This window comes from Globicephala melas, chromosome X (assembly GCF_963455315.2).
Source record: "Globicephala melas chromosome X, mGloMel1.2, whole genome shotgun sequence".
Taxonomy (NCBI): domain Eukaryota; kingdom Metazoa; phylum Chordata; class Mammalia; order Artiodactyla; family Delphinidae; genus Globicephala; species Globicephala melas.
In genome coordinates this window covers 24231909-24246285 of record NC_083335.1, presented here as the reverse complement: position 1 = coordinate 24246285, position 14377 = coordinate 24231909, and the positions used below count along the sequence as shown (strand labels likewise).

General features: G+C 42.9%; 1 protein-coding gene across 8 annotated transcripts in view; it reads left to right on the top strand.

The window, feature by feature from the left end:
• GRIA3 (glutamate ionotropic receptor AMPA type subunit 3) overlaps nucleotides 1-14377 on the top strand; it is a 293982-nt gene that overhangs the window by 106477 nt on the left and 173128 nt on the right. The window lies entirely within an intron of this gene.

Genomic DNA, 14377 nt, shown 5'->3' with positions numbered 1-14377 from the left:
CATTTAAATGTTCTTGGCTAGAACTATGTTACGTGCCCCACCTACCCAACACCAGTTGCAAGGGAGACTGGGAATGAGAGTCTTTAGCTGGGCACATCGCCACATTAAACAAAACCAGGATTATGCTAGCAAAGAAGAGGGAAATTGATCTTGGGTAGACAACAAACAGTGCCTGCCAAAGACCAAAGGAGAGCTTTGGCTACTCTCATTCAGTTCAACCAATACTCACTGGGCACCTATGAGGTGCCAGACACTGTGCCATGTGCTCTGACATCTGGCTTTTGCCTCAGGCTATCCAGAATTCAAAGAATGAAGCTTCTTCACAGGGGTGAATTACTAAAATGAACATCTAGCTATGTGTCAAGTTTTATTTTGTTCCTAGCCACCAAGCTACACTGAGCTTTGAGAATGTCATTTCATCTAATCTTTCAGATACTTTGGGGCAGACACTCAAACATCAGCTAACCCGCTCTAGATATGGACCTTCACAAAGAAAGACCTTTGAATTTTAGCTATCAGGGTCATTTTATAAAGCTGTGCGTTGGAGTTATTTTATGCATGCAAATCTCTTTCTGCTCTTTAATTGGATTTGTGCCTGGATATACTGCAAATTGCTTTTGAAGATGGACTGCAGAATAGGTTCCAGCTATGGACAGCAGTACAATGGAACAGGCGCCTCAGGTGCCAGCTCGCCTCCCTACCTTTACCCACACAGCCTCCAATTTCATCCTACTTGTTGACTGGTCAGTACAAAAGACTTCTTGTAACCTGAAAACGAGCTTTGAAGACCTCTGCCCCTCAAAAAAAGCAAAGGCAAAGTGATTAAGAGCTCTAGAATGATTTCAATTAAGGGTCTGTTCCTGGGGATTCTCTCCCCCAGGAAAGATGAATAAATGGCTCTCAGGAAAGAAAGGATCTTTGCTGCTTTGATGAGGATGGAGCCAACCAGCTAATCCCTGCAGTTTGAAACCCAAGCTCGGTAGCATTTGTTTTTAGTAAAGGCAGAATGGAAAAGGACTTTGGGGAAGTCTGGGAGAGCCCAGTAGTATCACATTGCATAAACTCTACAAAATGAACCTTCCTGCAGGTTGGCAAAACTACCTACGGGATGTGATTTGAAAAGGAACTTCTTGCCCACAGATTTCATTTTCCATGGTCTATTGAGGTGAAAGTCCCATTAATGTTGCTTCTTAAGGGCCTTCTGGTGACAGGTGCATTCCATTTTCAGGTAAGGATAACATGTTACCTGGGATTAGTTTATCTGATTGGCCCATTGTCACCCAGATGAGATCAGGGCTCCAAAGTTAAGGCACATAAAATGGGCACTTTTTTTTGAGGAATAGGAAAGAGATGGTTTGTAAGTTAGGGCCCAGGCAGAACTCAATGAGGTGTTAGGAGGAAGTCTAGGACAGGCACGAAGAGCAGGTGGCCATGGGACTCCTGGGGAGAGAGGGTGCTGAGAGAGGCGCAGGAGAGTGGCAGGGCCCTGGAATGAGTAGACAGTCATGACACTTGTCCTTGCAAATTTTCTGTTTAAATCAGAGAAGTATATCCATACTGGGGTCTTTAGGCCATTTCTTAAGTGAAGCAGAGTGTAGCAAAGCAGCCAGCGCAGTGTCTTACTTTACTTACAGAAAGTATCTAATAGATTGCATGAAGAAATTTGAGGGGGAGGATATGGCTGATGGAAGGGCAGAACCTCAGTGGAATAAATAAAAGCGTTCATTCCTACTCTGTGCCACCCAGTGCATCCCCTGTGCTTTTGCTTGCCCATACCTGGTATGAAATCCCACTCAACACAGCATCTCTATGGATAGAGGCATTGGAATTTGTGGGTGGAGAGGGTGATAATAACTTGGGGAGTAGGATAAATAGAACAGGTAGGGAAGGGACATAGGGAGGAGAATAAAAGAAGCAGCTGAGGGCAGAAGCAAAAGGGAGAAGGGATGTCAAGAGGTAAAGGGAAGACAGAAAGGACGGACGTTGGATATTAAAATAATACTAACAACAGTAACACTAATAATAGTTAACACCTATGTAAGGCCTGCTATGTACCAAGTGCTGTTGGAAGCACCTCACATGCATTAACTCATTTAATTCTCAATGATCTTATGAAGTAGATTTATTATTATTATCACCCCATTTTACAGACTGAAATGGAGGCACAGAGAGTTGAAGTCCAAATTTGATATCTGTAAAGCAAAAGACAAGCAACGAAGAAAGAGACTGAGTCCTGGTGTCATTTGATCTCTAGACTTTTCCGTTACTTAAACCAATAATGCCCTTTTTTAAAAAAGTCGTTTTAAGTCAAGTTTCTGTCCCTTGTATCCAAAGAGTCTTTACTAATTTTTTTAAAAAACCAACATCTATTGGCTGTTTTCAACATGGAGAAGACACTGGCTTAAGTGCTTTATAGACATTGTTTTATTTAATCCTGACAACCCAGTATGTTAAGTACTGTTATTATTATCCCTGTTTTGAAAATGAAGAAGCTGGAGCACAGAGAAGTTAAATAACTGACCCAGAGTCATGCAGCTAATAGGTAGCAGAGCTGGGAGATAAACTGACTCCAGACTGACTCCAGACTCTGCTCGTAACAACTATACCAATCTTTGGTGGACAAATAGATAGAAGAAGAGAATGTCACCAATCAAGAGTGAATAGCAGAAACTGAGGGCAGCTGAATTGCAACTCTCCCTTTTTTTTTTTTTTTTTTTTTTTTTTTGCGGTACGCAGGCCTCTCACTGTTGCGGCCTCTCCCGTTGCGGAGCACAGGCTCTGGACGCGCAGGCTCAGCGGCCATGGCTCACGGGCCCAGCTGCTCCGTGGCACGTGGGATCCTCCCGGACCGGGGCACGAACCCGTGTCCCCTGCATCGGCAGGCGGACCCCCAACCACTGCGCCACCAGGGAAGCCCTGCAAGTGTCCTTTTAATGAGTAACCTGATAAAGTTATAGACACCCTTTCATATTTCCAAGAAATCACCTGCTACACAGGTGAGCACGTGTTTGGAGGCTCCTTAATCTTGGGAAACTGTTCTTTCTGATGCCTTGCAGCCTTGAGTCTCCAGTGAGGAGTCCCTTAGCACTAACAGAAGTTAGCTCTAGCATTTCCTGTGCCCAAAGAGACTCCCTTTGGGAGAAGGAAGAAGCCATGATGAAGGCATGTATCTCTGTAGCTATGGCCTGGAATATTTCCTGGAACAGGAGACCAGTAGCATCCCACCCTGGGAAGCACCATCGCAAGGTTCATGAGCCAGCATCCACTGAGCAAAGCCTATCACTGTTCTTACATGCCTGCAGCCTCTCACTACAATGGAGTCTGGCATCATCCTCAGGGCTTTCGGTCAATCCCTATGAGCATTCCTTCTTCTGCAAGGATCTCACATACAATTGATTGCTGTAGCTTCACTGCAGAAGGAATTGTGTTTATGTTTTTGGTGATTTTCTTGTTTTATTTTTAACGTACATGAAAGCCTGTCTCCTGGGAATAAATATTGGCCAAAGAATGATAGCCTATCCAGTTGGGATTCAAACGGTTAAAGATTATGAATGGCTTTCATTGTTTTTATAACTAGTAGGAGGCTCCCTTGATAATTTCCAGCTGATTTATAGGTTGGTCTCTATTTCTGCATAGACACCATAGAAATGCTATGTTAAATAATTTCATATTAAAAACAAAACTGGAACTTAATCTTCACTTAAGAGGCAAACAATTTTTATCAGCCTTTGCGAATGGGCCTTGCTTCCCATTCATTAAATGTCTATAAATGTTTGCTCGTTCTTAGAGGTTGAATGATTAAAAGGATAGGAGAGACGTGAATTTTAAAAAATCAATCACTGTTTGTAGCTCTATTCCAAAATTTATCCTTCATGACACGGTAGATCTTCTCCATGAGACTAGTTAATAACAAGCATTCTGCATATTTTATAATTACGTGCACTGCCAGCAGAGTGTAGTCGGATTTTATTATACACTTGAGTCCCCAGAATCAGAGTCGTGCCTCACAGCACCTATCATAACAAATGGCACGGAGGGATTCTTTATAACGCAGGATGCTGCATTGGATATTTAAATAGCATACCCAGGAAGGGTTCTGAGTTATAGTCACCCCAGAAGAGGAGCACAATTTCGAAGTACATTATGATTTAAGCTGGAGCCAGACGCCCACTGAGTCAGAATTAGGATCTTTAGGAAAGGAAACAAGGGCTTCCCTGGTGGCACAGTTGTTAAGAATACACCTGCCAATGCAGGGGACATGTGTTCGAGCCCTGGTTGGGGAAGATCCCACATGCCGCGGAGTAACTAAGTCCATGCACCACGACTACTGAGCCTGTGCTCTAGAGCCCGCAGGCCACACTACTGAGCCCATGTGCCACAACTCCTGAAGCCCGTACACCTAGAGCCCGTGCTCCACAACAAAGACAAGCCACCACAATGAGAAGCCTGTGCACTGCAACAAAGAGTAGCCCCCGCTCACTGCAACTAGAGAAAGCCCACACACAGCAACGAAGACCCAACACAGCCAAAAGTTAATTAATTAAGTAAAAAAAGAAAGGAAACAAATAATTATTCCAGTAAAACCCAAGCTGGCTAAGGAGTAGATTGATCAGAAACATTTGTTAGTGCTGACTGGGTTTCTGGCACATTCCAATTTTTACACGTAAGAGGCAAATCGCACACAGGCACACATGAGGCTCATATTATCTTTTGTTTTTTCTGATCAAGGACATATTTGGTAGAAACTTGAGAGAGGGTCCAATCTCCTAAACCTCTTTTCTATCTCCATCCTTAAAAGTGTTGGAATGTGTCACTAAGATAAATGATATGTGGGTAGAGACCCCTTCCTTCTCTAGCATAAAAGGTATTCTGTAAGTGAAACAGTATTTCTCCCACTCACATCTTGGAATAAATGGAGAATGGGCTTTGATTTTCCATCATATACGTAGGAAGTTTGAAGAACAAATTTTGATTATTAAATGTATGCACAATCATTGCTAATGCTCCCTTGACTTTTTATGCCACTTCTGCCTGGCAACAGATCTGACCACTAAGAATGGTACGATTAACTCTACTTTGCTGGCTTGGAGAGGTAGGGCAACTTACCCAAAGTCCCACAGTAGATCAATATAGAGGACAGACTAGATTGTAGGTCTCCTAACTTCTGGTCCAATGTTCTTACTACTGAACTATGCTCTCTATAGCCTGTGCTGCCCCTGGTTAATTTACTTTCAGAAAGGTATGTACATAAATATCTAGGATGTTGTTTTCTTGCCCTGTGCTCATGAATCAAACTGGTTCATCTCCCCAGTCCTGTTACCAGCACCCTCCCCATCTCCCAACCCACCTCTACATGCCATTTAAAAGCCCGTGTCTCCTGCTGCTACGCAAGAGGCTGAAACATCCAGCTCATCTAACTGGGACTTGAGATAAAATTACACTATGTTCCCTCAGAAATTACTTTGACACAAACAATTACTCCAATAATAAACAGTGGAAAATACAGTGTTAAGTACAATCAGGAAATTTAAATGGTCTTAATTGGCATTACTAATTCTTGCACACAAATAAATAATTACACTACTTCCCTTCCAAATTTCAGTTTGGACATGCAAAGTCCACTTAGTTCGCTGGAGCAGAAAGCAGAAGAAGCCTTTACCAAAGTTGACAATCCACATGGCAATACACAGCCTATGCCTTAAACTCATCTTTATATGGTCTACGGTAACTATTTGCACAAAACTTTGCATGTAGTAGGGTTTTTAATGAGGGCTTGTTAAATGAATGGCCGCTCATGACCAGCCTCAAATTTCCCTATTATTGTTTATTCCATGAGAATAAAATGCTTGATTTCACCTTATATTGTGATATGTCTTTATATGCCTTAGTTTATTAGATGGATTCAAGCATGCCTCTACCAAAACATAGCAGTTATGGAGAAGACCCTAAAGGTGCCGTACCCTATAGCCTTGCTACTTTAAAGTGTGGTTCATAGACCAGAAGCCTCAGCATCATCTGGGAGCTTGTCAGAAATGTAGACTCCACTACAGACCTATGGAATCAGAATCCACATTCACAAGATTCTGATGTGATTCACGTGTACATGAAAGCTTGAGCAGCACTGCGCTATGGGAACAGTTGTTGGTCCTGTCACCACACACCAATAGTCACACTGAATGTTCTGGTGCACAAACACTTCTTGAGCCCCTCTGGGTTTATTAGGCTCTACTGAGAATATAGAAGAAGGAAAAGACATGGCTTTTACTCAGGACAATATATAATCTAGTTCTCAATTATGAGCTTTATATTGCAACAATGCAGTCATAGGGAAGATCAGGTGGGTTGGATTATTTAGGGAAGGCTTTTCGGAAATGGCATTATTCACAGGTTACCAACCAGTATTTGAGGCAGTAAGGAAAACTGGTAACAAGAGCTAATGTTTATCAAGTGCCTCTCTTTGTCAAAGCCCTAGGTTTCACTTTTTAATATATTATCCCACTTATCCTCACATTAACTCAGCGAATTAGATACAGTGTAGTGGCTGAGTGGCACCACCTCTGAAATCAGATGGTCTGGGTTTGAATCCTGCCTTTACTATTTACTAGCTGTGTGATCATGGGCAAGATATTTAAACTCTCTGTGCCTTAATTTCCTTACCTATAAAATGGAATAATAGTAGCACTTACCTCAGAGGATACCTACCTATGAGAATTCAAGGAGTGGATATGTATGAAACACTTAGAACAATGCCCAGCACATAGTAACTATCCAATAAATGTCAGATATTACTATTTTTATTTTATAAATGGGGAAACTGATTCACAGAAAAATTAAATAACTTTTCCAAAGTCCCACAGCTTATAAGTGGTAGAGCTAGAACTTGAACACTGCTTTGAGCGACCAGAGAGCCCACATTCGTAATTCTGGTACATACCTTTAAATGTACCCCTGGAAGGAGAGGAAAACCATTGTAAATCCAAACTTCTGAAATGACTTGTGAATCAAATCCTCCTGTGGGTGCTGGGCGTACGCAAGAATTAGACAATTAGCTGGAAATGTTTGTTGTGATGTCTTCATATAAGTTTTCAAGCAGATGTCACTATTTGCAACAAAGTTCATAAAAACTTTTGTTTTTTGACTAGTGGGTATGGCTTCACCCAATAATTCACACCCTTCCACCTGGATAACTTCATGACCAGTGGCAGGGACTTCCTAGATAGCTGACAAGAGTAAGGGGCACAGGCTGTACCCAAGGCCCAGAATAAAGGTAATGGGCCCTGATGAGCCCATTATGTAATTAACGGGGTTTCTTTATAAACCACACCTTTAAAAAGACATATTGAAAATGTTCAGGATGGTTTGGAATCATATTTTAGCCATGGAATCAGATGTCACTGGATTAGAGAATAGATTTGGGTTCTTTTTAACCCAGGTTCTTGTCCAGAAAAGATGAATTCAGTGTTAAAATTTTGGCTAAGCTCTCTTCTCTGTGACCTTGAGTCAATCAGTATCCTTCCATATCTGTAACGGAAAATTGATTGGATGGTATTTAAATTCTTTCCAACCCCAATATATTCTTTACAGTTTTGAAAGCATCTTTCACCCACACCAGTTTTCTCCTCCTCGGTCTCCAATGAGGTGGAATGAGCACTCAGAAGCTGGGTGACCTTGGCCAAAACATGCTCCTCTCCGGGGCCTCAATTTCCTCCCGACATCTTTTCCTATAAGCCAGAATTTTCCACTGAGGAGCTTTAATCTTTTGAAAAGGTCAGAGAAAGGCTGGGGAAGTAGCTATTTCAAAGGTCATGACTTTCCCCTTGGCGATTCCATCCTCTGTCTAAACCTAAAAGGACAAGTGTCCAATATTACATACCTGCAATAGGATTTCTGTCCTATGGCCTGGGTGCCCAGGGACTGTTTCAAATTCCAGTTTTCAAGCCTGAAATTTCTACTGCCAATCCTTTCACCATTTTCTCACCTCTGAAGGGTCTCCTCCTACTTTCAAGGACTACTGTAAAATTTCTTTAAAATCCAACTAATTTTAGTGCATTTAGATATTTTTCAGATATGCTCTGTGGCACCTTGATGGAAAAGTAGGCTGTGGGATCTAGAAAGGGTGTGTCCAGGCTCCTGACCAATCACACAGGAAGCACAGTTTCTCAGGAGTGGGAAGGATCCAGGTTTGTCATTTGATCGACTAAACATGCCATAAAATCACTCGTTTTTAGAGAAGCGCTTTGGTCCAGGTAGGAAAGCTTAGTTCTCCCTAGTCAGGGATGATCTGGAGAAATAAAAGGACGCTTCCAACGAGTATTTGTCATCATGGTTTGGGTGACAATGTGCTGTAATATGGGAAAAGATATTAAGTTGAATTAAAATGTGTAATTTATCCAGTGGCACATCTGCTGGGAATGGTCTGTTCCTCCACTTATGAGAGTCACATGCTTTACTATTTAAACATTTTAAGGAAACGTGTAGCTGGGAAGGCACTGTGGTTAAAAGGTCCATCTCTTTCCCTGAAGTTGGCTATGCTCAATGCTTTGCATTGCTGATTTCAGGCAGGGTCCGTCCTGATTTAGTGCCGCTCTTTGCAGTAAGGCCATGGCTCTTCAGCCCCACAGTCTTGACCATTCTACCCCAACTTCCAGCTTCCATGCCCCAGGAGCATTCTGGCTTGCTCCAGGCACTTCTTCTGTGGGGAGGATCTCCCATAACCCCAAAGGCCTCAGTTTTAGTGCTAAGCCCAAGGAGAATCCAATGAACGTATACCGTGTATCTGCCCTAATTTCAGGTTCCAAAATAACCTTTAGATATCTGTTGATAGTAAAATCTGATCAGTCAGAATCTGATGGGTCAGAATCTTCAAAGAGACAGAATTTCTGCCCAGAGCTTTTAGGAAAGAAACAAATGATTAAAAAAAAAAAAAAGAGCAGGTGATATCAGAGATTTAGTAAAAGTGACAGTTTCTTTGGGCTGCTCCAGGGTCAGCACACATTTGGCCAACTGCTTCTACGTTCGACTTCCCCAGTCCTGGGCAATGAATATCTCTGTTCAGAATGATGACCCTGAGATACTGCAAGATCCTTGGGCACCGAGAAAGATTCTGCAATATTCACTTGGTTATATTTATTAAGGAAGAAGAGTGGGCTTGCATGCATTCGAGACATTTCAATAGCATTTCAATAACAGCAACAAGGACTTTCTGTCAAGTGCTCAGGTACCCAGAAAATTCCATACACGTTAGTGGAAAGCACTTCTCCCCTACCCCTCCCTTTACAATTCTCTGAGCATGCCACACTCCCCTCTGGCCCTTAGTGTGTGCATCTGTAAAATAAAAAGCTTAGATTACATGATACCTAAGATCCCTTTCCATTCTGATGCTCCATGATTATGTCATCTCTATGATCTTTTGCATGGCCTCTATATTTTGGGCATTATGTGTAATTCTAGCAGGGCCTACCTCAGAGGAAAATAGTTCCTCCGAGGGTCCCACTCTCATTCAGTGACTCTGAAGTACCAAAGGCCAGGGAGGACTGTTAGCCTAAGTTGACTAAGAACAGAGATTTTGCTGATCCCATCTGTGGAAGTCTATCAGAGTCCCTTTGATGGCTGATGAGGCCAACTCCCATGTAAGGACAGAAATCCATCTGACAAGCATAGAAATATTAAATAAGAGCTAAATAAATTTGGCAACTGTCTCCAAGAGGGTATACTGGCCTGGAGCTAATTTGAAATTAAGTTTGTATTATTAATTGAAAGGCAAGAAGAGAGTCTTGGAATAAATCAGATAAAATAAATAAAGAGAAGATTTTACTTATTGTCAATAATGCTACAGGCAATCTTGGGATTTGGTGGCAGTCTTAACAAAAAAATGCCTTAACTTCTTAAGATTTTCTCTGTCAACTCTCAGCACGTTTGGAATGCATTTCTGTTCCTCTCTTCCCTAAATGGTGATAGTATAAAGCTTCAATGACAAAAAAGAGAAACTTGAAAGTTCTAGAATATTAAATATTTCTGAGGACATAACTCACCCCTCCCCAAATAAATCTAGCATCTGGATACTTCCTCCCACAAGAAAAACTTGCTCTCAGAGGCTTGCCTGTGCCACAGTCGTCAAACTTGGGACTTAAGCTTCTAGGAGGCTAAGGAAAAGTTTCTTTCAAATGAAGTTTATACCCGATGACCTAATTTTGAACTCACACCCACCCAAACACAAAGTAAAATTCTGCTGCCAATTCTGACTACTGGAGGGTGACTTGTTCCAGTTACTGAAGAGTGTGATGCCAAGACTTAGAAACTAACAAAACAGAGCAAAAAATAAATAAGACCAAGACATCAGAAAAATGACTGTGCGAGTACTGTATTATCTGTATAAGTTCTATACCCCCACATGTAGCTTTTCTACACAGATCCAAAAGATACTTCTCATACCAACAATAAACACCAAGCCTTCAGAGGACTTGTCTCCTGCATCATCCTCATCCACTTATAGGGAGTGGTTATCCACAATACCAATACTGCTTTTGAGTGTGACCATCAGCATCCATTTTTTTAATTAATTAATTTATTTATTTGTGGCTGCGTTGGGTCTTTGTTGCTGTGCGCAGGCTTTCTCTAGTTGTGACGAGAGGGAGCTACTCTTCATAGCGGTGCGCGGGCTTCTCATTAAAGTGGCTTCTCTTGTTGCGGAGCACGGGTTCTAGGTGCACAGGCTTCAGTAGTTGTGGCTCGCAGGCTCAGTAGTTGTGGCTCGCGGGCTCTAGAGCACAGGCTTCAGTAGTTGTGGCACATGGACTTAGTTACTCCGCAGCATGTGGGAATCTTCCCAGATCAGGGGTCGAACCCGTGTCCCCTGCATTGGCAGGTGGATTCTTAACCACTGCGCCACCAGGGATGTCCCATAGCATCCATTTTTAATTACTGTTTTCCCCCAAATCTCAAACGTCCTCTATTTACTGTCCATTTATCTTTTAAACCTGACAGCCACCCCCTCTGCACTAGGGAAGCTTTGAGAGAGGGCAATGCTATGTGGGTGAGTATCTTGTAAGGTCTGAGAGATGAGCATGGAAATAGTTGCGAGTACAAGACGCACAGGTGATAAGTCCTATAAGAAACTGGGATGGTTCCCATTTCCTCTAGCACCAGGCCTTTATATTTAAATTAATTCCCATTATCATGCAGACACATATTCAATTACAAAGTATAAAAAAGATTCTAAACTTAAATACAAGTCAATTGAAGGGTATTCATTATTTGGTACTATTCACACCTTGGATTCACACCCTTGGATCGAGAAGAGTAAATTTAAAGAGCAGGTAGACAGGATGGCTGGAGTTGGGAGGCCAGGGGAAGCAGGGTTGGGTAGACTAAATGGTCTACTGAGACCTCCACTTATTCTGTCATTTTGTTAGGAGTCATTGATGTTCTCGGAATATTCTGTATGAATAAGGCAAATTCTAATAGATCCACAGATTGATCATTCAACAATCTGAGGCCTATTTTGAAAGATGGAGTTTAAGTTCTTTTCTTATTCATCCCTTGGGTATGTGAATATTTCAAAGGCAAATGCTAGACATATCTGTTGGGCATGTCAGGCTAATTGGCCAGTTTGATCTTTAATATTATACAGTCACTACTCTCTGGCTTTATCTAATGCTTTATGCTTCCCTTTGTCACCAGATCACAAATCGATCAAATATCATACATCAAATACAAGGCTCAGAGAGCAGAACAAGTGACTATTGTGGCTGTGTCCCAGACACTTTTCTCTGTAGGAAGAAAGGGAGTAAACTAACATTAAATGAGACCTACTATGTGCCAGACACTGGTAGGAACTTTCACGTACATCATCTAAAGCAAGTTCTATACTGGGAGCAGGATTGATCTATTTAGAGAATAGAAGGTTTTTGGAGAGTGGAGGAAAAGGAAGGTGTTGCATCTGGGAATCAATAAATCCAACAGCAATATATTGACCTAAGGAGGACCACCAGAGTACCAGAGGAGTTTACCTTCCAGAAAGATACCAACATCCTGAGCCAGCTAAACATAGGATATCAAGAGGCTTGGGGAAAGACGCATATCTTTTGAAATGACCACATTTCAAGCAAGCTACATTGAGCTTGCTTGGCCCTACAGAGAAGGGAAACCTGGGGTTGAACCAACACACATGTACCCATCCAGCTGTGCCCACATACCTACCACCTTCAGATAACCCTCTCTCAGGCCCACGGGCACAGGCTTATCACACACGATCTCCTGAAAAGATCTCCTCTGTCTTGCTCTAGGGACTCTGGCAGAAGATTGGAGAGGATGCTTTGTGTATCCTCTGGCATTCAAGTGACGAGCTAATGCCCCAAGCTTGGAGCCAGGGGAGATTTGTCCAAGTGTCTGACCTAGAAGGGCCATGACTTTACTTCTTTTCTAATTAGGATAATTAACCTCCCCTGCTTGTTCATTCTGTTCCAATCCAAAAAGATCGAATTAAAATGGCACAGGGGACTGTTAGGCTCTAGGGACAGGAAACAGCTTACAAGCCTTTCACCTCCCAGCAGCCACCACCAAGGCAAAGTCAGGACAAAGACCTCACAGCATCTTCACTCTTGAAGCAACCTTGGGAGGCCTTGAGGACCACCTTCAGAATTTTAATCAATTGATTAAAATCAATTTTAATCAAACATCCCATCAGCTGTCAAATTTTGCATAGCTCCATAGCTCTTGTTGACTAAATTGGGGTCGGGCTAAGGGTGGGGGATGCTAATAGGATCTAGCATTTCTCTTTGTATCATCATGATTTTATGGTTGGTTCAAGGAAAACAAAAACTGAATGGCTCAGGTTGGTAGGATTTGATCTGGGATTTATGGAATTTGTTGTTTGACCACAACCACTGGAGGCAAAACTTCGGGAGTATTTTGAAAACTGGAACTGACTCACAGCATTTCGCATAGGACAGAGACAAAACTGAGGGCTAACAATACTGCAGCACTTCCTCTGGTGGCTTTAACTCCCCATTCCCCACCTCTGAGCACGTTTGAGTTTCCCGTCAGGTATCTACAGCCTCCATGCTGCCTAGGCAAATAGGGCTGGGTACCGTCCTCTGGATCTTTTGTTCCTCCTTACTGCAGGATTCAGTCCAAGGTCTGCCCTACATGCAGCCCTTCGTACCTGTATGGGAAACCACTATGCTCTATAGTCTCCCTTCCAAGAACTCTTAGGCTACAGCCCTTGTGAGCCACCAAGGCTGATGGGAAAGGGAAGACAACAGAGTCACAGATGAGATTAGGCTGCCCATTTGGACTGAGTACTAAAGAGTTCCTTCCAGCCCAGTAATGCTAGGATTTTCCCTGGGTCTGCCCAGTAGATAAGAACCCTGACTTGCTACTCAGTATGTCACAGAGCCATCAACATAAATTTCTCAGCATGTTGTCAAGAGGCTTGTCCTGGGCCTAGGTTGAGTAAGAGAGTCAATCTCCAACCTTTGTCAGTTCATTCCCTTGTCCCCTTCTAGCCCTACACTCTTCACTTCCCATTCATTACCTCTACTAAGCCTGGGCTCTCCCTCCTGAATCACCCATCTGTGCTAACCATCTAAAGTGTGGTTCTCAGCAGATACATAATAAGGACCAGACTAGTGCTTCTTAAATTGTTATGTGATTACAAATCACCTGGGAACCTTGTTAAAATGCAGATTCTGATTCATTTAAGTCTGACGTGGGACCTGAGAGTCTGCATTTTTTTTTTTTTTTTTTTTTTTGTGGTACACGGGCCTCTCACTGTTGTGGCCTTTCCCGTTGCGGAGCACAGGCTCTAGACGCGCAGGTTCAGCGGCCATGGCTCACGGGCCCAACCGCTCCGCGGCATGTGGGATCTTCCCGGACCGGGGCATGAACCCGTGTCCCCTGCACCGGCAGGCGGACTCTCAACCACTGCGCCACCAGGGAAGCCCGAGAGTCTGCATTTTTAACAAGCAGCCTTGGTGATGACCAGTGTTGCTATCCATGGACCATACTTTATGCTGCAAAGGTGTCAGTACAGCATCTTTAGGATCTTCTATCATCAATATGCTCATCCAGGGGCCACACTTTAAGTAGCAAGAACACATACCATCTTCTGAATGAGCTACACCCAACTGTGCTGTTTGGAGAAAGAGATTGTGACCCCTCTTCTTAGCAGTTAACGATAGCATCCTTTTATATGGAGGCTAAAAACATCCTTTAGTGTAACCAGAGCTGTGCAGAGGGTGTGGCAAATCTGGACCTTGGCATAGACTATTTTTCTTGGGAGCCGGGTTACTTGAATAAGCCTTCCCGGGCACCCGCCCTGCTTCCTGAAGCCAATTGTGCAGGCCAAACTTACTTTGGGTCCAGCCACTCCGTTCAT